The 25,944-nt window shown below is 43.7% G+C and overlaps 1 protein-coding gene and 1 pseudogene across 23 annotated transcripts in view; both read right to left on the bottom strand.

Annotated features, from left to right (window-relative positions):
• PLIN2 (perilipin 2) overlaps window positions 1-25,944 on the bottom strand; it is a 122,194-nt gene that overhangs the window by 78,002 nt on the left and 18,248 nt on the right. For 3 of the 23 annotated variants that reach the window (XM_055350661.2, XM_055350668.2, XM_055350663.2), the window contains 2 exons: window positions 3,758-3,895; window positions 2,611-2,713 (listed from right to left, as the gene is read on the bottom strand). The exons of the other annotated variants lie outside the window; for them this stretch is intronic. The gene's annotated coding sequence lies outside the window, so the exon portion shown is untranslated. The remainder of the gene's footprint in view (window positions 1-2,610; window positions 2,714-3,757; window positions 3,896-25,944) is intronic. 23 annotated transcript variants of the gene reach the window in all.
• On the bottom strand, window positions 12,900-16,601 carry LOC129524596 (small ribosomal subunit protein eS6-like; annotated as a pseudogene).

Raw genomic sequence — 25,944 nt, 5'->3', positions numbered from 1 at the left:
CGCTTGAGACCAACCTGGCCAATGTGGTGAAACCCTGTATCTACTAAAAATACAAAAATTAGCCAAGTGTGGTGGCACACACCTGTAATCCCAGCTACTTGGGAGGCTGAGGCACAAGAATCGCTTGAACCCAGAAGTCAGAAGTTGCAATGAGCCCAGATTGCAGCACTGCACTCTAGCCTGGGTGACAAGGAGTGAGACTGTCTCAAAAATAAAATAAATAAATAAATAAAATCCTTGTCTTTATTTTGAAACCAGAACAACAAAGGACACAGTGTGATCTTTGCAAAATCACAGAATCTTGAGCTGAAAGAAGCTTAAAGTTTATCTTGCTAAGTAGTTACTTTTTTAAGCACAATTTTTATTGTTATTTTTATTTTTTTTCAGAGATGGGGCTCAAGCTGGTCTCAAACTCCTGGCCTCAAATGATCCTCCCACTGTGGCCTCCCAAAAGGCTGCGATTACAGGCATGAGCCACTATGCCCAGCTCAGAACTATTTTATTCAAACAAAAATTTAAGAAGAGGAAAGCTAAACAGCTTTGGTTGAAGAAAGGTAGGTTATTTTGTGGCTGTCTGCTGGCCTCCCAGCCCCTCTCTGCTGTCCTTCAGGGAAGCTCTAGGACTCCACAGCACAGCTTGAACCACTGACTTAGTCTAACCTTCTCATTCATTTCATGGATTGTTAAAATTGAGATCCAGAGATATTTAGGGACTTTCCAAACTAATGTAAATAGCAAATTCAGGACTGTTTAGTTGTATCCATGGTCATAACGAACATTTATTGAATGATTTACTGCTGTGTTTCACTTGCATCATGTCATTCATACTTTTTCTTTTTTTTTTTTTTTGACACAGGTTCTTGTTCTGCGGCCCAGTCTGAAGTGCAGAGGTGCGATCGTGGCTCCTGCAATCTCTGCCTCCCAGGCTCAAGCGATCCTCCCACCTCGGCCTCCCAAGTACCTGGGACTACAGGCACACGCTGTCACAGCTACTTTTTGTATTTTTTGCAGAGATGGGGTTTTGCCATATTGTCCAGGCTGGTCTCAAACTCCTAGGCTCAAGCAATCCTCCCGCCTTGGCCTCCCAAAGTGTTAGGATTACACGCGTGAGCCACTGTACAGGGCCTTTTTTTTTCTTTTTAGAGACAGGGTCTCACTCTGTTACCAGGCTAGAGAGCATTGGTTTGTTTGTCACTGATTTGTCACTGATTTGTTTGTTTGTTTCTGAGATGGAGTCTCACTCTGTCAGCCAGGCTGGAGTGCAGTGGCACAATCTCAGCTAACTGCAACCTCTGCCTCCTGGGTTCAAGCGATTCTCCTGCCTCAGTCTCCCGAATAGCTGGATTTACAGGCATGAGCCACCATGCCTGGCTAATTTTTGTATTTTTAGTAGAGACAGGGGTTTCACCATGTTGGCCAGGCTGGTCTCGAACTGCTGATCTCAAGTGATCTGCCCACCTCAGCCTCCCAAAATGCTAGGATTACAGGCATGAGCCACCACACCTGGCCCACAGCTCACTGTTGATACAGGAACTAGAAAGAAATTATTTAGGCCGATAGTGAGGGTTCTTACCAAGTAGCTCCTAAATCATTTCTTTTCTAACAAAGAGCAGCCTGAAAAATTGAGCTGCAGACATAAATAAGCAAGCTGGAAGCTTGCATAGGTAAATGCCAACAGCTGTGCCAATAGGAAAAGGCTACCTGGGGGTGAGGCATGTTCAACATGGAGGCTCCTTTTTCCCTTTTCTTTGTCAACCATGTGTACAGTAAAGAAACAGGCAACATGGCTCCGGCCAGGTAGAGGACCATCTGCATAATAAAAGATTCGGGTGGGGTAGCCAGCTTCTTTGCATGCTATGTAAATGGCACACCTGGTCCATCCAATCTCTCGGGCACTATGTAACTCAGACACTGCCTCCACAAGCTTGTCTATAAAACCCTTTGCGTTTCACCATGAGACCAAAAGTCCCACTCAGGAGCCCCTCTCTCTGTAAGAGAGAGAGGTATTCCCTTTTCTCTTCCTTTTGCCTATTAAACCAATGCTCTTAAATTCACTTCTTATGTGTCTGTGTTCTTGATTCCCTTGGCATGAGACAAGAAACCTCTGATATTTATCCCAGATGACAACAGCGCTTCTCTGTGACTTCAAACTCCTGGGCTCAAATGATCCACCCGCCTCAGCCTCCTGAGTACCTAGGACTTCATGCACCACCATGCCCTGCTAATTTTTAACCTTTTTTTTTTAGAGACTGGGTCTTGGTATGTTGCCTAGGCTAGTCTCAAACACCTGGGCTCAATTGTTTCTCCTGCCTTGGCCTCCCAAAGTGCTGGAATTACAATGTGAACCACTGTGCCCAGCCTTTTATTATCCATTCCTTAAAATAACCCTTAAACGTATAGGAACTGCTGAGATCAATTTGATAAGAAAAGTGAGAAGATAGGTAAATTGCCCAAGGTCACCCAGTCACCGTGTTGTCTTCAGTTGCTTTATCTATAAGAAGGACCTGGACAAGATAATTTCTGAAGCGCGTGCTAGTGTGCACCGCTAAAATTCTATGGCCATAATTGCAAGTTGTGAGACTGGTTCTTACAACTAAAAGTAATTGTTACCTTTAGAATCAATTATGCATTTCTGAGGCGCTTAACTATTTGAGGCTTACAGAGGGACATTTCAAGATGTTTCGTTGGAAACTTGAAAAATGAGTGCCAAAATCTAAAAAAAGAAAAAAGAGAGTGAAGATGCAATCGTTTCAATTAACCAGTCAGGGGAGTCTAATAACCTCTACCTGTGAGCAAGTAATACCACGAATCCATTGTTGGTTGATGCAATAAATGGTATTGCAGGGGATTGGAACATCCTACCCCACCCCAAATATGTCACTTTCAAATAAGATTATTTTGAGCTGAAGACAACTGAGAAATAGCTGATGCAGAAGAAGCTCCTGGGGCTCACACCTGTAATACCAGCATTTTGGGAGGCTGAGGTGGGAGGATTGCTTGAGCCCAGAAGGTTGAGAGTGCAGTGAGCCGTGATTGTGCCCATGCACTCCAGCCTGGGCAACAGAGCAAGACCCTGTCTCCAATTAAAAAAAAAAAAAAACACCTCTTGGGCTTCTTTCCCCCGTCTGGCTAAGAACAGGATATAAATTGTAAGGGTGTCTCCCTTCCCCTCCATGAAAAGGAGAACAAGTCAATCATTCCTGACTCTTAGTCCCGACTCTTATCAGGACAGGGATCAGACATAGCACTGAAAGAGGAATCTACATTAAAAACTTTACTAAGTTAACCTTTGGCTGGGTGCTGTGGCTCAGGCCTGTAATCCCAGCACTTTGGGAGGCCAAGGTGGGTGGATCACTTGAGGGTAGGAGTTCAAGACCAACCTGGCCAACATGGTGAAATCCCATCTCTCTTTTTTTTTTTTTTTTTTTTTGAGATGAGATCTCACTCTGTCACCCAGGCTGGAGTGCAGTGACATGATCTCAACTCATTGCAAACTCTGCCTCCCAGGCTCAAGCAATACTCCCGCCTCAGCCTCTCTGAGTAGCTGGGACCACAGGCATGCGTCACTATGCCCAGCTAATTGTTTTGTATTTTTGGTAGAGATGGGGTTTCTCCATGTTGCTCAGGTCAGTCTCGAACTTCTGAGCTCAAGGGATCTGCTCACCTCTGCCTCCCAAAGTGCTAGGATTACAGGCATGAGCCATTGTGCCTAGCCTGAAACCCCATCTCTACTAAAAATACAATAAAATAAAAATACCTGGGTATGGTGGCAGGTGTCTATAATCCCAGCTATTCGGGAGGCCGAGGCAAGAGAATCACTTGAACCTGGGAGGTGGAGGTTGCAGTGGGCCGAGATGGAGCCACTGCACTCCAACCTGGGCGATGGAGCGAGAACCTGCCTCAAAAGAAATAAAATAACCTTTATCTTCCAGTGGTTTCTCCCCCACATATTTACCTCCCCACAGTTTGCTGCCCCTAAAAGCTGTAACCCCTTTCTCTTGTCACTTCTCCACAAATATATTGTTCCATGTTAAGATGCTATATAAGCCCTGGATTTTAACCACCCCTTTGAGTTACTCATTACTGAGTTTCTCTTGTGTGTATGTGTGCTGTACATGTTAAAAAACTCTGTTTTTCTCTTTTTAATTTATCTTTTATCAGTTTGATTCCCAGGACTCCAGCTGGAGAACCTAGGAGGGTAGAAGAAAAAGGTTCGTGTGTGTTTTTCCATCCCCTACAGTGATGGTGGTACATTATTTTGGTTTTGATCTCTGTGGTCAGGGAACAATTAAGTAAGTGATGACAAGAGGTAGGGAAAAAAGACTTCCTTTGCGAAGATTATCTAGCAGTAGAAGTAACAAAAAGATGAGTTGCAAAAAGTAAGTGGAGTTTAAGAACAGGCAGGTGGTAACAACAGCAGGTAATGACTGAGACAACGTGATAATGATAAATTTAGAGAAATTTCTTATTATGTAAATAGATCCATTAGCAATAAGCAAAATTTTATTTTTTGATCAACTTGACTAAAAAGATAACTTTTGGCCCAGGCGCCGTGGCTCACACCTGTAGTAATCCCAGCACTTTGTGAGGCCAAGGTGGGCAGATCACCTGAGATCAGGAGTTTGAGACCAGCCTGGCCAACATAGTGAAACCCTGTCTCTACTAAAAATACAAAATTAGCTGGGCGTGGTGGCACATGCCTGTAGTCCCAGCTACTCGGGAGGCTGAAGCAGGAGAATTGCTTGAACCCGGGAGGCGGAGGTTGCAGTGAGCCGAGATTGTGCCACTGCATCCAGCCTGTGCATCAGAGAAGACTCCGTCTCAAAATAAATAAAAAGATAACTTTTTACATGAAAAACAAAATGTATTACCCCAATAATTCTGGAGCCATTGCGATGACCTTGCAAAGAAGAGAGTAGTGTTTTTATTAAGATAACCAGTTCTTGAACTTTGACCAGTGTATTATACATAGACAAGATTTCATCTGACATCAAAGTAGTAGGACTCTTTAATCACCCTATTTTATTATTTCAAATAACATTTAAACTCAAGGGTAATTCACTACTTCCCTTGGTTTGAATTTTCTGCATACAGAGTTAGATTTCTTCTCTCTCTGTGTATACATGCCAACCTAAAGAATGTGGGTTTTTTTCACTCAAAGAGGAAAATGACTATGATTTTAAAAATTGGCATTATAATTCTGTTCTGCCTCAGAGTTTTTCCTCCCAGCCTTGTCCCTTCCCCCATTCACAGTGTATCCTTTGCTCCAGTAATATCCAATTTCCTATTGTTCCCCAATACATTCTGTCCTATCTCTGTAACTTGGCACATGCTGTTCCCTCTAACTTCCCTTCTTACTCTTCTCCATCCTACATACCTGGCTAACTCCTATTTACCCTTCAAGGCTCAGCTCAACTAAGTATCACTTTCTCTTGGAGATCTTTACTACTATAAAACTGTAATCAATATTTTTTCTTCTTTGTACATATATTTGCATACATTCCTGATTGTGCCCTTAGTGGAAATGATTAGAAGTGGACTTCCTGTGACAGAAATTCTCTTAAAATAGTCATGAGTGATAAAATGTTTGTAAAGTCAAGCAGTTCCTGACTTGCAAATGACAGCACAAACAAGCAGCCCCTTGTGCTTCACTATTCTTGCTCCTGGGCCCTTCTGCTGCTGATACCTGCTTCCCTTTCATAAATGCCCCAGCTATTATTTCTGGAGGAGCTTTTAAAGGTCTGGCCCAGCTCCTCTTCTTGTGCAAGAAGTCTCCTCCGTCTCTGTTGCCCTGGAGCTGTCCACCTGCCTTACCCACATCCTACCTCTCATGGCAGACAGGGGCTCCAGGCTATGGAATGTAAGGTGAAAAGGAGAGAAGTTATCATTTGAGCCCGGGAGGCAGAGGTTGCAGTGAGCCAAGATAGCGCCATTGCACTCCAGCCTGGGCGACAGATGAGACTCCGTTTCAAAAATACATAAATAAATAAATAAATAAAAAGGAGAGGAGTGGTCAGATTTCAGGGACTAAACAAACATACTTTCAAGGCTTAGAAAAAGTTTTTACATGACTTATGAATTTGCTGAGTATTGGTAGGGCAGCCTAGGAACTGCAATCTCAACTCACCATTACATTTCAACTTCCTTCAGTCTCTTTGGGAAAAGGTATTTATTCATGTATTCCTAAAAGTGACCAATATGTCTTAGCTTGTTTGGGACTTTTCTGGTTTTAGCATAGAAAGCACTGAGCTGATATTGCACCACTGCACTCCAGCCTGGGTGACATAGCAAGACTCTATCTCAAAAGAACAAAACAAAAGTTCCAATTTCAAATCATCTCTTTGTGACCATATGTGACTGTATGCTTTCAGAAAAATCCAGATCACCTCTTGAATGTTTTGCTGCTTAGAAATTTCTCCTGCCAGATGCCCTAAATCATCTCTCTCAAGTTCAAAGTTCCACAGATTTCTAGGGCAGGGGCAAAATGCCACCAGTCTCTCTGCTAAAGCATAGCAAAGTGACCTTTGCTCCAGTTCCCAAAAAGTTCCTCATCTCCACCTGAGACCACCTCAGCCTGGACTTTATTGTCCATATCACTATCAGCATGTTGGTCAAAACCATTCAACAAGTTTCTAGTAAGCTCCAAACTTTCCCACATCTTCCTGTCTTCTTCTGAGCCCTCCAAGCTGTTCCAACCTCTGCTCATTATCCAGTTCCAAAGTCACTTCCACATTTTCAGGTTATCTTTATAGCAGTACCTCACTCTGTTAGTACCAATTCTCTGTATTAGTCCATTCTCATATTGCTATAAAGAACTGCCTGAGACTGGGTAATTTATGAAGGAAAGAGGTTTAGTTGACTACAGTTATGCATGGCTGGGGAGGCCTTATGAAACTTACAATCATGGTGGAAAGAGAAGGCGAAGCAAGCACCTTCCTCACAAGACGGCAGGAGAGAGTGAGTGCAGGGAAAACCGCCACTTTTAAACCATCAGATCTCATGAGAACTCCTTCGCTATTACGAGAACAGCATAGGAGAAACCACCCCCATGATCCAATCACCTCCCACCAGGTCCCTCCCACAACACATGGGAATTACAGTTCAAAATAAGATTTGGGTGGAGACACAAAACCAAACCGTATCAATCCCCAATCCTCTTCTCATCCTGTGTGATCTGCCCTGGACAATCTTATTAAGTTTCCATGACTTCAACTCTCATCTGAATACTGAAGATTCCCAAATGTAGCCCAGCTTTTTATTCTGACCTCTGTTCTCTATTTCCACCCTCAGCTGGAACATCTGTACTAGGATATGCATTGGTATTGTAGACATAGCTAAAACCCCATCACTAACATCATACTTAATGGTGAAAGATTGAATGCTTTTCCTCTAACACCAGAAATAAGACAAGCATGTCCACTTTGCCACTGCCATTCAGCGGTGCACTGGAGGTTCCAGTGAGGGCTATTAGGCAAGAAAATAAATAAATACAAGGTCTCCAGATTGGAAAATAAGAAGTAACACAATCTCTACTTGCAGGTTGTATGATCTTGTATACAGAAAATTTTCAGGAGGCTGAGGCAGGACAATTGCTTGAACCCAGGAGGCAGAAGTTGCAGTGAGCCGAGATCACACCACTGCACTCCAGCCTGGGCGACAGACAGAGACTCCATCTCAAGAAAAAAAAATTCTCTTTCATCAAAGTTGGTTTATAAATAACAGAGGAGATAAAGTCAGTCTTTCCAGCCGGGCACAGTAGCTCACACCTGTAATCCCAGCACTTTGGGAGGCCAAGGCGAGCGGATCACGAGGTCAGGTGATCGAGAGAGAGATTGCAGTGAGCCAAGATCATGCCATTGCACTCCAGCTTAGGCAACAGAGAGAGACTCCGTCTAAAAAAAAAAATTTGCTGGGTGAGGTCCGGCGCAGTGGTTCACACCTGTAATCCCAACAGTTTGGGAGGCTGAGGTGGGTGGATCACCTGAGGTCAGGAGTTCAAGACCAGCCTGGCCAACATGGTGAAAACCCATCTCTACTAAAAATACAAAAATTAGCCAGGCATGGTGGCGGGCCCCTGTAATCCCAGCTACTCAGGAGGCTGAGGCAGGAGAATCACCTGAACCCAGGAGGCGGAGGTGCGGTGAGCCAAAATCGAGCCACTGCACTCCAGCCTGGACAACAGAGCCAGATTCTGTCTCAAAAAAAAAAAAAGTGCTGGGTGTCGTGGCATGCAGCTGTGTAGTTTAGCTACTCAGGAAGTTGAGGTGGGAAAAGGGCTTGAGTCCAGGAAGTTGAGGCTGCGGTGAGCTATGATTGCACCATTGAAGTCCAGCCTGGGTGACAGAGTGAGACCTTGTCTCAAAAAAATAAATTAAAAACAAAAATACAGCTGCCCGTGGTGGCTCATGCCTGTAATCCCAGCACTTTGGGAGGCTGAGGTAGACAGATCACCTGAGGTCAGGAGTTTCATACCAGTCTGGCCAACATGGTGAAACCTCTTCTCTACTAAAAATATAAAAATTAGCAGGGTGTGGTAGCATGCACCTGTAGTCTCAGCTACTTGGGAGGCTGAGGAAGGAGAATCGCTTGAACCCTGGGAGGTGGAGGTTGCAGTGAGCCGAGATCACACCACTGCACTCTAGCCTGGGTGACAGAGCAAGACTCTGTCTCAAAATAAATAAATAAATAAAATACAAAGAAATACATTTAACAGAAGAATTGCATAATGGGTACTCTGAAAACTACAAACATTGCTGAAATAAATTTTAAAAGATCTAAATCAATGGAAAGACATCGTATGTTCATGGATTGGAAGACTTAATATTGTTAAGATGGCAGTACTCCCCAAACTGATCTACACATTTAACACCACTCCTCTCCAAATCCCAGCTGTCTTCTTTGCAGAAATCAACAAGCTGATTCTGAATAGTTTGGAAATGCAAAGGACTAAGAATCGCCAATACAATCAGGAAGAGGAAGAATAAAATTTGAGGACACATACATTCTGATTTCTTATTTATTTATGAGCCAGGGCCTCGCTCTGTCCCCCAGGCTGGAGCGCAATGGTGCAATCACAGTTTACTGTAGCCTCAAACTACTGGGCTCAAGTGATCCTCCCACCTCAGCCTCCTAAGTAGTTGGGACTACAGACTCTCACCACCATGACTGGCTTTTTTTTTTTTTTTTTTTTTTTTTTTTTTGAGACGGGGTCTTGTTCTGTCACCCAGACTGGAGTGCAGTGCTGAGATCAGGGCTCACTGAAGCCTTGACCTTCCAGGCTCAAACCATCCTCCTACCTCAGCCTCCCAAGTAACTGGGACGACAGGTACATGCCACTATACCCAACTAATTTTTTGTTTGTTTGTTTGTTTGTTTGAGACAGTTTCACTCTTCGGCCCAGGCTGAAGTGAAGTAGTGCGATCTTAGCTCACTGCACCTCCGCTCCCTGGGTTCAAGTGATTCTCCTGCCTCAGCCTCCTGAGTAGCTGGCATTATAGGTGCTCACCACCATGCCCAGCTAATTTTTGTATTTTTAGTAGAGACAGGGTTTTGCCATATTGGCCAGGCTGGTCTCGAACTCCTGACCTCAGGTGATCCACCTGCCTCGGCCTCCCAAAGTGCTAGGATTATAGGCGTGAATCACCGTAACAGGCTTCAACTAATTTTTTAAATTTTGTATATATTGGGTCTTGCTATGTGGCCAGGGCTGATCTCAAACTCCTGGGCTCAAGCTATCCTCCGACCTAGGCTTACCAAAGTACTGGGATTACAGGGATGAGCCACCATGCCCAGCCTGCATTCTAATTTCTGAGTAAAGAAAACCAGCTCAGAGCAGTCTGGGACATTGAGATGCAAAATTTATTGAGTCCAGAGAGACATGAGTATGTCAAGCTCCCCCACCCACCCAACATACATGTCCAGGGGGCAACTGTTTAAAGGGATTTGGGGCTGGGCACGGTGGCTGACACCTGTAATCTCAACACTTTGGGAGGCAGAGGCAGGAGGACAGGTTGAGCCCAGGAGTTCCAGACCAGCCTGGGCAACAGAGAGAGAACCCATCTCCACAAAAAATTAAAAAAAACAATTAGCTAGGCGTGGTGGTACAACCCAGATACTTACAGGGCTGAGGTGAGAGGACTGCTTGAGCCTGGGAAGTGGAGGCTGCAGTGATCAGTGATTGCACCAGTACGGTCCACCTAAGCGAGAGTGAGACCCTATCTTAAACAAAACCAAAAGCAAAAACAAGCCAGGCATGGTAGCTCATGCCTGTAATCTCAGCACTTTGGGAGGCCAAGGCAGATGGATCCCCTGAGTTCAGGAGTTCAAGAACAGCCTAGGTACATGGCAAAACCCTGTCTCTATAAAATAAAATGAAATAGAATTTAATTAAATTAAAAAGAAAAGTCAATGTATAGCCAATTAATAGTTTATGTTATTTTATGGTAAATTCTTGGTAAACAACTTAGGAACTACCTCTTCTTTTTTTCTTTAAAAATTCACTTGTAGGCTGGGCATGGTGGCTCACACCTGTAATCCCAGCACTTTGGGAGGCCGAGGCGGGCAGATCACGAGGTCAGGAGATCGAGACCATCCTAGCTAACACAGTGAAACCCCGTCTCTACTGAAAATACAAAAAAATTAGCCAGGCGTGGTGGCGGGTGCCTGTAGTCCCAGCTACTCAGGAGGCTGAGGCAAGAGAATGGTGTGTACCTGGGACGCGGAGCTTGCAGTGAGCCAAGATCGTGCCACTGGACTCCAGCCTGGGCGACAGAGTGAAACTCCTTCTCAAAAAAAAAAAAAAAAAAAAAAAAAAAAAATTCACTTGTCACTGTTGCTGATCATGGCATATATTCAAGGCCACTTAATCAAAGGTCCCAGGTTGCAGTCCTCAAACTTGACCCACATAAACTATCTTTTCAACAAATAATGCTGAAACAAATGGATGCCACATGAAAAAAAAAATGAAGTTGGAACCCTAGCTCACTTCACATACAAAAATTAACTCCAGGCTAGGCACAGTGGCTTTGTCCTGTAATCCTAGCACTTTGGGAGGCTGAGGTGGGAAGATCGCTTGAGCCCAGGAGTTCAAGACTGGCCTGAACAATATAGTGAGACTTCGTCCCTACTAAAAATAAAAACATTACCTGGGCATGGTGGTGTGTGTCTGTAGTTCCAGCTACTCAGGAGCCTAAGATGGAAGGATCACTTGAGTCCAGCAAGCTGATCATGCCACTGCACTCCAGCCTGGGCAACAGAGCAAGACCCTGTCACACCCACACACACACACAAATACCCTGTCTCTTACAAAATTGTAAAAATTAGCCATGTGTGGTGGCGAGCATCTGTAGTCCTAGCTATTCAGGAGGCTGAGACAGGAGGATCGCTTGAGCCTAAGAGTTTTGGAAGTTGCAGTGAGCCAACTGCCATGATTGTGCCATTGCACTGAAGCCTGGGCAATTGAGCAAGACCCTATCTAAAAAAAACCCAAATAAATAAAATCAAAATGGACCATACACCCAAATGTAAGAGTGAAAACTATTAGAGTTTTAAAAGAAAACTTACGTGTACATATTCAGGAGCTTTCATTAGACAATGGTTTCTGGGATATGACATCAAAAGCACAAACAACAAAAGAACAAATGAATATATTTGTCAAAAGACAAAATTACAACACATTAAGTTTAAAAATCTTAATTGTTCTTTATTTGTGATTCTAAACTCAGGCAATATATCATTCTATAAAACAGAATGAGTCTTCCAATGAACAAAGCAGAAGAGATTGCTTTTATAAACAGGCAGAGAGGACTTCCTTATCATGCCAGAGATAGCTTTTATAGACAGGCAGAGGGGATTTCCTTATCATGCCAGCTAAAACTGGCCTGTTTGAGGATTTGGCTATTCTCTCTCTCTCTCTCCTGATTTCTCAGAAGATCAGATAAAGATCTTAGTTTTGACTTAGTGACATGACATGCAATTTCAGCATAAGTAACTCCATTTTGGTGGGGTCTGTTAGGCCTAGGGCAGGAACTCAGTCCAACTCAATGCCCTCCTGTAAATTTTATTCTACATATTGAACATCACCGAAATATAAAACTTTTTGCTTCCAAGGACACCATTGAGAAAATGAAAAGCCAAATCACAGAATGGGAGAAAATATATGCAAATCATATATCTAATAAGGCTGTTCTTTTTATAGTGTAGATATATAAATGGTGAGGATATGGAAAAATCGGAACTCTTGTACATTGCTAGAAGAAATGTAGGATGGTACAGCCTTTGTGGAAAACTATCTGGTGGTTCCTTCAGAAGTTAAAACACAGAATTAACATATGACCCAGAAATTCTACTCCTAGGTATATATCCAAAAGAATTAAAAACAAGTACTCAAATTCTGTTTTTCGAGACAGAGTCTTGCTCTGTTGCCTAGGCTGGAGTGCAATGGTGCAATGTCAGCTCACTGCAACCTCCACCTCCTGGGTTCAAACGATTCTTCTGCCTCAGCCTCCTGAGTAGCTAAGATTACAGGCACCCGCCTCCTTGCCCAGCTAGTTTTTGTATTTTTAGTAGAGATGGGGTTTCACCATGTTGGCCAGGCTGGTCTTCAACTCCTAGGCTCAAGTGATCCGCCCACCTCAGCCTCCCAAAGTGCTGAGATTACAGGCTTGAGCTACCCTGCCTGGCCAAATTCTTATACATCATTGATCATAGCAGTATCATTTATAGTGGCCAAAATGTGGAAAACACTCAAATTTCCATCAAATAATGAATGAATAAACAAAACGTGGTACAGCCATACAATGAGTTACTATCCAGGCATAAAAAGAATGAGTACTGATACATGCTACAACATGGATGAAACTTGAAAACATTATACATGTGAAAGAAGCCAGACACAAAAGGCCACTTATTGTATGATTTAATTTAAATAAAATATCCAGTATAAGCAATCTATAAGAAGGAGACTAGTGATTGCCAGGGGCCGAGAAGAGGGCAATGGGAGTAACAGGGTTTCTTTTCTTTTTCTTTTTTCTTTTTTTTTTTTTGTGAGTCTAATCTTATTTATTTGTTACTCACTTAGAAGTAGAAGCTCGCAGAGAGGAAAGTCTGCGTCTCTTCACAATTTGTTCCTGGTGCTTTTCCTTAGCCTCCTTCATTCTCTTGCCAAAAGCTTAGCATATTCTGCAGCCTCTTCCTTATTTTTCTTAGTACGCTGCTTTTTCAGAGCAATACGCCGCTGTTTGTGCTGCAGGACACATGGAGTAACAAGACGCTGAATCTTGGGTGCTTTGGTCCTAGGTTTCTTACCTTCTTTAAGGGCTTTCTTTAGAGAGATTGAAAAGTTTATGGATTCTGCTAGCTCTTTTGGGCCCCAGGCGATGAGGCACCATAGTATCAGTCAGTCCAGGAATATCCTTCTCTCCTTTTTTTACAATAACCAAGTTGAGAACTCTCAGATTGGCAACCACCATGCAACCATGAACTGATTTTCCCTTTCTTTCTCCAGTTCTCCTTGGTCTGTAACAGGAATGCCCCTTACTCAGTAGCAGGTGGACACGGCCATGGGTCAAGACACCCTGCTTCATGGGGAAACCTTATTTGTCGTTCCCACCGCTGATTCGGACCACATAACCCTTCCATTCTTCACCCAGTGTGTCAGCAGCAACTTCTGTGGCCGTACGTTTCTCATAAAAAGTACGAAGTTTGCATTCATCATCCACTTCAATGAGTTTCTGGCAGCCAGTGGCTGGGAAGGAGATGTTCAGCTTCATCTTGAAGCATCCTTTTTTTTTTTGAGATGGAGTGCAGCAGCGTGATCTCGGCTCACTACAACCTCTGCCTCCCCAGTTCAAGCGATTCTCCTACATCAGCCTCCCGAGTAGCTGGGACTACAGGTGCGTTCCACCGCGCCCAGCCAATTTTTGTATTTTTAGTAGAGGCGGGGTTTCACCGTGTTAGCCAGTATGGTCTCCATCTCCTGACCTCATGATCTGCCTGCCTCGGCCTCCCAAAGTGCTGGGATTACAGGCATAAGCCACCACGCCCAGCCAACAGGGTTTCTTTTTGGAATGATGATAATGTTCTGGATTTAGATAGTGGAGATAGTTGCACAAGTCTGTGAATAGGCTATAAGACATTGAATTGTGCAGCTTAAATTGGAGAATTATGTGTTAAGTAAATTGTATCTCAACAAGGGTTTTTAATTTCCCAAGGCTTGGGTGAAAATCATTGTGTATAACTTTCAATGTAAGAGTTAGAAAAGTATCATAAAAACGCTAACAGTGACTAGATAAGATGATGCATGTTCTATCTTTCTAAATGTAAGACATATTTTTACAATATGAGTTCCTGCCTAAGATAAAATGGGTATTTAAATATTGTATTTAAATGTTCTAAGTGTCAGACTTCCTTTCTTTAGCTTTTCCACAGATACAGAATTTTAGCTCTGGCTCAAACTCTGCATGTAAAATGAGAATAGAAAAATGTGACTCTTAAACTACAGATATTTAATAAAGACTAATTTGCAGGCATCATGGTGAAATAAAATGATTAATTTTAAGATATAAAGCTCATTGTTCAAATAAAATCCAAGTTCTAAAATCTTAGATTGTATGAAATGGATGAAAGTGTTATGAATGGCGCTGCTTTGCTTGAGGTACTCCTTTATCTCCACTCCTCCAAACACAAACATATCAGGGCAGGCAGGTCTAAGCAGCTCTTTGGAGCACAGTTTAAAAGGTCTGAGGGACTCTAGCAGCCCAGCTGGCCCTAAATTGTGTAGTCTTTGGTAAGGTACAGAAACTCCATGGGCTCCTGACAGAAAACTCCTGTTTCCTATTTGTCAGATAAAGGGGGCCAACCTACAACTCCTTGAAAGCCCTTTTCTACGGTTGAAGTCTACAATTCTATGATCCTGAAAAAGCTAAAATAAAAGCTAGTAGCCACTGGCCTCTAAAATGTTTACCAATCACCCCAGAGCTTAAGGAACAAAGATCAAAACAAGCCTTGGGCTATAATCACCTTATCCAAACCTACAAAATAAACAGCAGACTAAAAATAGAGAGGGGTAAATCTTATTTCAAAGTGAAATGATCTGAACAAAGGGCAGCTGGTTTTCACTGATCTTTCTTATCTCTTAGATAAAGTTTGTTAATGGGCCATAAATACACAAAAGGTCTGGCTGCCAAGTATCCCTGCAAAAGGGAGGAGAGGCCATATATCACTTCCTGGGGGATGGGAGGGAGTAGCATCTCAAGGAGAAGTAGCACAAAAGGCCCCTCCTGAGATAGGAAACAGGCCCTGGGTCAGGCAACTGTGGGTCCGGCAAACACTCTCAGATCTCAGAACAAGAAACCCGTTGAAGGCGGGGCACAGTGGCTCCTGCCTGTAATCCCAGCACTTTGGGAGCCACAGCGAGAGGACTACTTGAAGCTGGAGCTAGAGACCAGCCTAGGCAACACAGGGAGACCCACCCCCCTGCATCTGTCTGTCCAAACAATTTAAAAATTAGCTGGGCATGGCTGGGCATGGTGGCTCAGGCCTGTAACCCCAGCACTTTGGGAGGCCGAGGCGGGTAGGATCACGTGAGGTAAGGAGTTCGAGACTGGCCTGGCCAACATGGTGAAACTCCATCGCTACTAAAAATACAAAAAATTAGCCGGGCGTGGTGGCAGGTGCCTTTAATCCCAGCTACTTGGGAGGCTGAGGCAGAGAGAATCGCTTGAACCCGGGAGGCGGAGGTTGTATTGAGCCGAGATCGCACCATTGTACTCCAGCCTGGGCAAAAAGAGTGAAGCTCTTTCTCAAAAACAAAACAAAACAAAAATTAGCTAGGCATAGTGGCATGCACCTCTAGTCCCAGCTCCTCGGGAGGCTGAGGAGGGAGGATGGTTTGATCCTGGGAGGTTGAGACTGCAGTGAGCTGTGATCACACCACTGTACTCCAGCCTGACGACAGAGCAAGACCCTGTCTCAAAAACAAACAAAATACATATGTGTGTGTGTGCATGCGTGCATGTGTGTGTGTGTGTAAAACCTGTTAAAGAGCTGGGGGCTGGGTGGAACAGAGATGGTGCTGGCCAAGGTGGGGAGAAGCTATATACTATATGGAGGACAGGACAGCCCTCACACAGAAACACCTGAAGGAGCCTCAGCTGATATTCTCCTGATGACATAGTCTAACTCCTTACACTCAAAATGGGATCAGTGGACCATCAGCATAGGCAGCATCTGTGAGTTTATTAGAAATGGAAAATCTGGCCAGGCGTGGTGGCTAATGCCTGTAATTCCAGCACTTTGGGAGGCCAAGGTGGGTGGATCACCTGAGGTCAAGAGTTCGAGACCAGCCTGGCCAACATCGCAAAACCCCATCTCTACTCAAAATACAAAAAACATTAGCCGGGCATGGTGGCGCGCACCTGTAATCTCAGCTACTCAGGAGGCTGAGGCAGGAGAATTGCTTGAACCCAGGAGACGGAGATTGCAGTGAGCCAAGATGGTGCCACTGCACTCCAGCCTGGGTGACAGAGTGAGACTCCTCCTCAAAAAAAGAAAGAGGCCAGGCGTGGTGGCTCACGCCTGTAATCCCAGCACTTTGAGAGGCCAAGGTGGGCGGATCACGAGGTCAGGAGATCGAGACCATCCTGGCTAACATGGTGAAACCCCGTCTCTACTAAAAATACAAAAAATTAGCCGGGCACGGTGGCAGGTGCCTGTAGTCCCAGCTACGCAGGAGGCTGAGGCAGGAGAATGGTGTGAACCTGGGAGGCGGAGCTTGCAGTGAGCCGAGATTGCACCACTGCACTCCAGCCTGGGTGCAAGAGCGAGACTCCGTCAAAAAAAAAAAAAAAAAAAAAAGAAAGAAGGAAAGAAAGAGAAAGAAAGAAAAGAAACGCAAAATCTCAGATCCAACACACACCTACTGATCACAGTCTGCATTTTACCAAGATTCCTGGTGATTGCCTGTGCATTAAAGCTTGGGTGTAGCTGGAAAAGTACCTTCACAAAGACATCAACCACGCTGGTTTTACCTAGTGATTAGGGAAAACCCTGAGCACTCAATCCATTGTATCTGTGAGTTCCAGCATTTTTTTTTTTTAAAGAGGGTCTCCCTCTGTTGCTCAGACAACAGTGCAGTGGTGCAGTGCAGTGCAGTGGTGCAATCTCCACTTACTGCAATCTCCACCTCCAGGGCTCAAGCGATCCTTCACTTCAGTCTCCAGAGTAGCCGGCACCACAAGTGCCATGCCACCATGCCCGCCTAATTTCCGTATATTTTTGGTAGAGATGGAGTCTCACCATGTTGCTCAGGCTGGTCTCGAAGTCCTGGCTTCAAGTGATTTTCCTGCCTTGGCCTCCCACAGTGCTGGAATTACAGGCCTGAGCCACTGCGCCTAGCTGTTAATTATATCTTTTTAAAATTTTATTTATTAATATTATTTATTTTTTAGTAGATACAGGGTTTTACCATGTTGCCCAGGCTGGTCTTGAAGGCTGGTCTTGAACTCCCGGACTCAAGTGATCAGCCCACCTTGGCTTCCCAAAGTGCTGAGATTACAGGAGTGAGCCACCGTGCCCAGCCTCCTTATTTTTTTTATTTTTATTTTTTCGTGAGACAGAGTCCGGCTCTGCGCCCAGGCTGGAGTGCAGTGGCATGATCTTGGCTCACTGCAACCTTCGCCTCCTAGGCTCAAGTGATCCTACTACCTTAGCTTCCTGAATGGCTGGGACTACAGGTGCAGGCCACCATGCCTGGCTAATTTTTGTAGTTTTAGTAGAGATGGGGTTTTGCCATGTTGCCTGGGCTGGTCTCGAATTCCTGAGCCCAAGCCATCCACCCTCCTGGGCTTCCCAAATAGCTAGGATTATAGAAGTGAGCCACTGGGCCCAGCCCTGGCCCTACCTATATCTTGAAAAAAAAAAAAAAAGTCCAGGCATGGTTGCTCACACCTGTAATCCCAACACTTTGGGAGGGGAGGTAAGAGGATCACTTCAGGCCCTGAGTTCAAGACCAGCCCAGAGGCTGGGTGCGGTGGCTCACGCCCGTAATCCCAGCACTTTGGGAGGCCGAGGCGGGTGGATCATGAGGTCAGGAGATCGAGGCCATCCTGGCCAACATGGTGAAACCCCGTCTCTACTAAAATACAAAAAAAAAAGTAGCTGGGCATGGTGGCATGCACCTTTAATCCCAGCTACTTGGGAGGCTGAGGCAGGGGAATCGCTTGAACCCAGGAGGTGGAGACTGCAGTGAGCCGAGATCACGCCATTGCACTCCAGCCTGGCAACAGAGCAAGACTCCATCTCAAAAATAAATAAATAAATAAATAATAATAATAAAAGACCATCCCAGAAAACAAAGTGAGGTCCTGTTTCTACAAAAAAAATTTTTAAAAATCAGCTGATTATGGTGGCACATGCCTGCAGTCCCAGCTACTTGGGAGGCTGAGGTAAGAGGATTGCTTGAGCGAGCAGTTGGAGGCTGCAGTGAGCTATGATTGCACCACTGCACTCTAGCGTAGGCAACAGAGTGAGACCCTTCTGGAAAAAAACAAAAATAACTGCACATTATTGGCATGGTGGTATGCTAGGACCACACTAGACTGTAAACTCCATGAGGGCAGGAACCATGCCTGGTTTGTTCAACACAATATCCCCAGCATGAATTTGGCATGCACCTAACATATGGCTCAGGAAATATCTGAAATGAAATATCTGAATATCTGAATGAAAGACAAGTTGAAGTGAATGAAAGGCAAGTTGTTCTCCATGAACATATCATTTTCAGGTATGTTCTCCATGGACATACCTGAAAATGGAATAGACATTAGCTGCACTTAGATGAAACTACTCTGCTTTAATCCCTGGATTTTCATGAAATCAAGGATGAATTTACCTGACATTGAAAAGGACCATGAATCTTGTGTGAGTTGATATCATATGATGTTTATCATCATAACTTAATTGTTTTACATTGAATTCTAATATTTATTTTTTAACTTTTATTTTATTTTATTTATTTTGAGATGGAGTCTCGCTCTGTCGCCCAGGCTGGAGTGCAGTGGCACGATCTCGGCTCACTGCAACCTCCGCCTCCTGGGTTCATGCCATTCTCCTGCCTCAGCCTCCCGAGTAGCTGGGACTACAGGCGCCTGCCACCACGCCTGCCTAATTTTTTATATTTTTAGTAGGGATGGGGTTTCACCGTGTTAGCCAGGATGGTCTTGATATCCTGACCTCGTGATCCGCTCGCCTTGGCCTCCCAAAGTGCTGGGATTACAGGCGTGAGCCACCGTGCCTGGACTTTTAATTTTTATTTTTTTGAGACAGTTTCAGAAAAGAAGTTTCACTCTATCACCCAGGCTGGAGTGCAGTGGGGCAATCTCAGCTCACTCCAACCTCTGCCTCCTGGGTTCAAGTGATTCTTCTACCTTAACCTCCCAAGTAGTTGGGATTGCAGGCATGCACCAAAAAACCCAGCTAATTTTTGTATTTTAGTAGAGACACGGTTTCACCATGTTGGCCAGGTATGGTTATTATTATTTTTTAGAGACAGATTATCACTATGCTGCCCAGGCTGGCCTTGAACTCCTGGGCTCAAGCAATCCTCCTGCCTTAGTCTTGCAAAGTCCTTAGGGTTACAGGTGTTAGCCACTATGCCCAGCCTAGTTCAATAATTTCAACTTTACCATAATATGAGGAAAACTTGAGCGTAATATTGGTCTGTCTTATCTGTTCCAGTTTCTCAAATACTTTTTATTTTTACAGAAAGGGTCTTGCTCTGTCACCTAGGCTGGAGTGCAGTGGCATGATCATAGCTCACTGTGGCCTCAAACTCCTGGGCTCAAGCCACACTCTTGCCTCAGCCTGCAAAGAGCTGGGATTACAAGTGTGAGCCACTGTGCCCGGCATAGTTTCTGAAATGCTTTTAGAAATGCTACTTATAGCAGCATTAGCTGTAAAAAAGGCCCTGTATGTGAGTCCTGCCATGGGATGCTTGGGCAAATACTGGGGAAATAGGAAGTTTATCTTTGGCCCTTTCAGGATTAAAAAAAAGAAAAATTTTAGTGTAATATTTGATACATACAAAAGAATGTGTTGTTAAATATAATAGAATAAACACTCTGCTTAAGAACAAGAACATTATCAATATGAGGATTTACTTCCTTTTGGGATCTCATGCCAATTTCTGAAAAGGTCTGGGTTCTAGCTGCCTAGCATTAACATAAAAGGTTTGAGAAATATACATTCAATAAGCTGCTATCCGATAATGGCTTTAGATTTTTCTCATCTTTGAGTGTATAATTTTTTTTTAGTTTTATTCTGTAGAGGCAGAGTCGTGCTATGTTGCCCAGGCTTGTATCAAACTCCTGGCCTTAAGCAATCGGCCTCCTAAAGTGTTGGGATTACAGGTGTGAGCCACCACACCTGGCCTCATAAAAATTGCTATAGCATTTTTTTTCTGATAATAGAAGTGTATATCTTTCCTGTAGAAACATTTTAAAGTAGGTTAAAGTATGAAGAATATAAAAGTAACCATTATATCCATTCTCTCCAGAAAATTATTGTTAACCTTTTAAAACACACACACACACACACACACACACACACACACACACACACACACACACACACACACGAATACATTTTAATAGCTAGCTTGAGTTCCTTTCAAGACAAAAAGATATGAATATTTCTTGTGGAATTTCAGGCACTGTTGCAAGCTGGCGGGAAATCTATCTGGGGTAAAAATCTTCTCAAATTGTAGCAAAGTATTTGCATTTCCAGAAAGACAGCATTATATTGATACTCCCAAATAGTCAGATATTAAGTAACTCAAACAGCTCTGGGCCCATGATATCAGTGTTAATAATTTGACATTAGGTGGGCGCGGTGGCTCATGCCTGTAATCCCAGCACTTTGGGAGGCTGAGGTGGGTGGATCACCTGAGGTCAGGAGTTCAAGACCAGCCTGGCCAACATGGTGAAACCCTGTCTCCAATAAAATACAAAAATTAGCCGGAGGAGGTGGCACATGCTTGTAATACCAGCTACCCAGGAGGCTGAGGTAGGAGAAATGCTTGAACGTGGGAGGTGGAGGTTGCAGTGAGATGGGACCACACCATTGCACTCCAGCCTCGGCAACAAGAGTGAAACTCCATCTCAAAAAAAAGAAAAAAAAACTGACATTATAATTCAAACAAGTTGGCATCAAATTCATATACTCACAATAAGGTTTTATAAGAGCATTTAGGCAACTTCATGTTAAGTAAGCGTATGCCTGGTGCCTTGTGCATTCATATGTCTGCAGATGAACATGTACCTGGACTAATGGGTGGTGACACAATCAGGAAAGGTGAACAGTGAGACACCAGAACAGAACTAGGATACAGAAAAACCTTAGTGCCTCCTGCTAAACTAGTGGTGAACCAGACAAAACTGTGCAGGCAATTGTCTGTATCTGGGGAGCAAATGAGGAGATGAGCATTCAGTGAAAGGCAGATTTCAAGTGTGTATCACAGGAATGTCTTTTCTTAGTTCAGCAATGACAACTAGTCTAGCAGGTTCTTCTTGCCTTGTTGGGGGAAAAGCCTGTACAAACAGATAACTCTTGCATAATGTCTTTTGGATTAACAAATTTATGTTTTTGCGTGAGGACCCTTCACCTAAGAAGAGATCATATCAAGAGACTAAGAAAGATGCTTTTCTAGCTGAGGTAATATTTCCCCTGTAGTTTTAGTCTCTAGGGCTTAAGAAATAACATCTGTTTACAAGGTTTGTGGGTGGAGCTTGGGGGTGTCAAGTTCAGGAATTTTGAATTAGATACAAGCCCAGGATGGAACAAGAATTTAAAAAAACATGCCAAAGATAGGATCCAAAATACGTAGAACCAAATAAACTAAAATCAGAATCCAAAGCTAAGTTCACAAATCACATTGTCAAGACGGAAAAGATAAATAGTAAGATTCAGAATACAAATGGAGTACAGGAAGACTGGTTTCAAATAGCGAAGCTTCTGTATATTTTTCTAAAGAGGGTTAAAAATGTAGACAGTCACCTTTGTGAGTGGATCTGGCAAAGATGGATGAGAGATGAAGTAACTTCATCCCTCATTTGGCCAAAGGTTCATATCTGGCAGCCAACCCTGATACCTGACTACATAGTATGTTATGGATTAAATCAGCCAGTACAGGTATTTAATAAACAATGTTAAGCAAATAAATTAGTACACCTTACATTTGTTTAAATTCTTATATTGAGAAGGAGTTCCTGATACTTAATTTTTAGTTATAATATTTGTAGGTAGAAATGATTGTGTGCTCACTTGGAAGAAGTCGTCACTTGTATCAAACAAGGAATTATGTGTATGCTACAAAAAACTATTGCCAAAAATCTAACACTAATAGCCCAGCCTTGCAAAAGCCACTTACCCACTAATCATAGTTTTGCTAGTCTGGTGTTCCTATTATAGCTTTAGCTTTCAAGTTCAGCATTCTGGTGATTATTTATTCCTTTTGGTTTCATAGCTAAAAACTGTATTTGTTGTTGAGTAGGGCTATGTGTTGCCTAGGGCTGTGTGGTCCAGACAGGAGTAGGAATGGTTAAACAAGAGGTAGATTAAGACGTTTTTACCTTCCTCTTCTTTCTGATATAAAAATACACATAGGGTTATTGCTAAACACCATGTTTAGATGACACTTAGATCAGGCAAGATTTTACTGGAAACACAGTCACAGGCTAAAAACACGTTTTCTGGTCGGGCGCGGTGGTTCATGCCTGTAATCTCAGCACTTTGGGAGGCCGAGGTGGGTGGATCACTTGAGGTCAGGAGTTTGAGAACAGCCTGGCCAACACGGTGAAACCCCGTCTCTACTAAAAATACAAAAACAAGCCGGGTGTGATGGTGCACGCCTGTAATCCCAGCTACTTGGGAGGCTGAGGCAGGAGAATTGCTCAAACCCGGGAGGCGGAGGTTGCAGTGAGCCGAAATCAAGCCGCTGCACCCCAGCCTGGGTGACAGAGTGAGAATTGGTCTCAGAAACATTTTCCATATTTCAAAATATATCATATCTTGGTTATCTGCACAAACTGAATAGGAAGGCTTTTTTGAGACAGGGTCTCAGTCTGTTGCCCAGGTTGGAGCGCAGTAGTGCGATTACAGCTCACTGCAGCCTCAACCTCCCAGGCTTAAGCAATCCTCCTGCCTCAGCATCCTGAATAGCTAGGAGCATAGGCACATGCCATGCCACCATGCCTGGCCAACTTTTTTTTTTTTTTTTTTTTTTTGGTACAGGTGGGGTCTTCTGATGCTGCCCAGGCTGGTCTTGAGCTCCCGGGCTCAAGCAATCCTCTTGCTTCAGCCTCTTAAGGTGCTGGGATTACAAGCTTGAGCCACTGCACCTGACTTCTTTCTAACTGACTCTGAATATAAATATATATATATATATATATATATATATATTTTTTTTTTTTTTTTTTGAGACAGAGTCTTGCTCTGTCGCCCAGGCTGGAGTGCAGTGGCATGATCTTGTCTCACTGCAACCTCTGCCTCCCGGGTTCAAGCGATTCTCCTGCCTCAGCCTCCTGAGTAGCTGGGACTACAGACACGCACCACCACGCCTGGCTAATTTTTTGTATTTTTAGTAGAGAGGGGGTTTCACCGTGTCAGCCAGGATGGTCTTGATCTCCTGACCTTGTGACCTACCCGCCTCAGCCTCCCAAAGTGCTGGGATTACAGACATGAGCCACTGTGCCCTGCCATATAATTCTTAATAGTCCCCACACTTCATGCCAATGTAGTCTCAAAATTCTTCTGGTAGCATGAACTCTATAAGGATTTTTTTTCATCAAAATCAGGTTCAGACTATTCTCTTGCTACACAAAGTGACTTCAAGAGTTTATTTAGATTTAGTTTTCCTAATTTCCCACCTTGATCAGCTAAAGGTTTTTTTTTTTTTATCAGTTTCCTCTCATTGCTTTGTTCTCTTTCTACTTGGCTTTAGAATAAAGAGATGATAGTCACAAAAACACATCCTTAGGTTGACAGAGTAAGTTCCAGATCCACAGGGAATCATTTGCTATTCTTCTTTTAAAAAGAGCAACCTCCCTTACCAGTAGAAATCCAGCTGTTCTTTATTTGCTTTTGTTTCCTTCAGAATCTACTTCTGATAGACTTATTTTTTAACTTATTCCAAAACCTAGTCTTCATTTAAACATTTTATAGCTTTCACTAGATAACTGTAATATGTGTACACTGAATACGTGTACACAGTTAAGCAAACTGAAGACCTCATCAGCCTTTGTGGTGTTTTTTTCTACACACATGTGTATGCATATGAATATTCACACAAATTTAAAAAGTGATCTTCTGGTGCATATATGTGTGTGTGTGTGTATGTATACACATACATTTGTGTGTATATGTACGTATATATATATGTGTGTGGGTGTATAATTTTTTAGAAGAGGTTGCCCAGGCTGGAGTGCAGTGGCACAATCTTGGCTCACCACAACCTCCACCTCCCAGGCTCAAGCCATTCTCTCGCCTCAGCTTCCCAAATAGCTGGGACTGCAGGCAGGCACCATTATGTCCGGCTAATTTTTGTATTTTTGCGGGGGTAGAGACAGGGTTTCACCGCGTTGCCCAGGTTGGTCTGGAACTCATGAGCTCAAATGATCTGTCTACCTCAGCCTCACAAAATATTGGGATTACAGGTGTGAGTCACTATGCACAGCCTGGTTGCTGAGTTTTGATTGGCTGACATAGGTCACGGCCAAAGGGTTGATTCAGGTGGCATTAACAGGAACATTAAAGTCCCAAAGTTAAGTAGATGTGTGGGTTTTCCCGGAACTCAGAGTACATGTGTCACCCAAGTTTAAGTGCAGCGGTGCAATTATGGCTCACTGCAGCCTCAACCTCCTGGGCTCAAGCAATCCTCCCCATTCAGCCATCCGAGTAGCTGGGACTACAGCTGTGTGCCACCATGCCTAGATAATTTTTAAATTTTTTGGCCAGGCACGGTGGCTTATGCCTGTAATCCTAGCACTTTGGAAGGCTGAGGCGGGTGGATCACCTGAGGTTAGGAGTTCGAGACCAGCCTGGCCAACATGGTGAAACCCCGTCTCTACTAAAAATACAAAAAATTAGCCGGGTGTGGTGGTGGGTGTCTGTAATCCCAGCTACTTGGGAGGCTGAGGCAGGAGAATCACTTGAACCCGGGAGGCGGAGGTTGCAGTGAGCCGAGGCTGCACCACTGCTACTCCAGCCTGGGCAATAAGAGTGAAACTCCGTCTCTAAATAAATAAATAAATATTTTGTAGAGATGGTGTCTCACTATGGGCTGGTCTCCAACTCCTAAGCCCAAGTGATCCTCCAGCCTTGGCCTCCCCAAGTGCTGGGATAACAGGTGTGAGCCACTGCACCCAGCCCTATTCATTTTTAAATATAAATTACAACTAATAATATTTCTAATTAAAATAAGGGGTAACAATTCTAGGTGTACTAACTTTGGGGTAGATGAGGTCACTAGAGGTCAGCTGCTAGAATCCCTGCTTTTTTAAAAATTTTATTTTTGAGATGGAACTCTGTGAGACAGAACTCCTGGCCTCAAGTGATCTATCTGCCTCAGTTTCCCAAAGTGCTGGGATTACAGGCATTAGCAACCACCCCCGGCTCCCTGGCAGTTTCTTCTGCCAGTGTTTAGTCACTTCATATAAGAATGTTCCTTCTTAGAAGAGCAATATTGATAATGTGCCAGGGCTCTAGAGTCAGACCTGGGATCACATTTAGGCTGAAGGTTGCTGTGGACTTGAGCAAATTACTTACTCTCTGAATTCCAAATTCCTTATCTATAGAGAAAATAATAATACCTACCTCACAGGGTTCTTGTGAGTCTTAACTGAATCAATAGCTATAATGCAGTTATCAAACCTCCTGGCAGCTATTATAATT

The sequence above is a fragment of the Gorilla gorilla genome, chromosome 13 (assembly GCF_029281585.2).
Source record: "Gorilla gorilla gorilla isolate KB3781 chromosome 13, NHGRI_mGorGor1-v2.1_pri, whole genome shotgun sequence".
Taxonomy (NCBI): Eukaryota; Metazoa; Chordata; class Mammalia; order Primates; family Hominidae; genus Gorilla; species Gorilla gorilla.
Note: the sequence above shows the minus strand (reverse complement) of the source record. Positions and strands in the feature narration are given on the sequence as shown.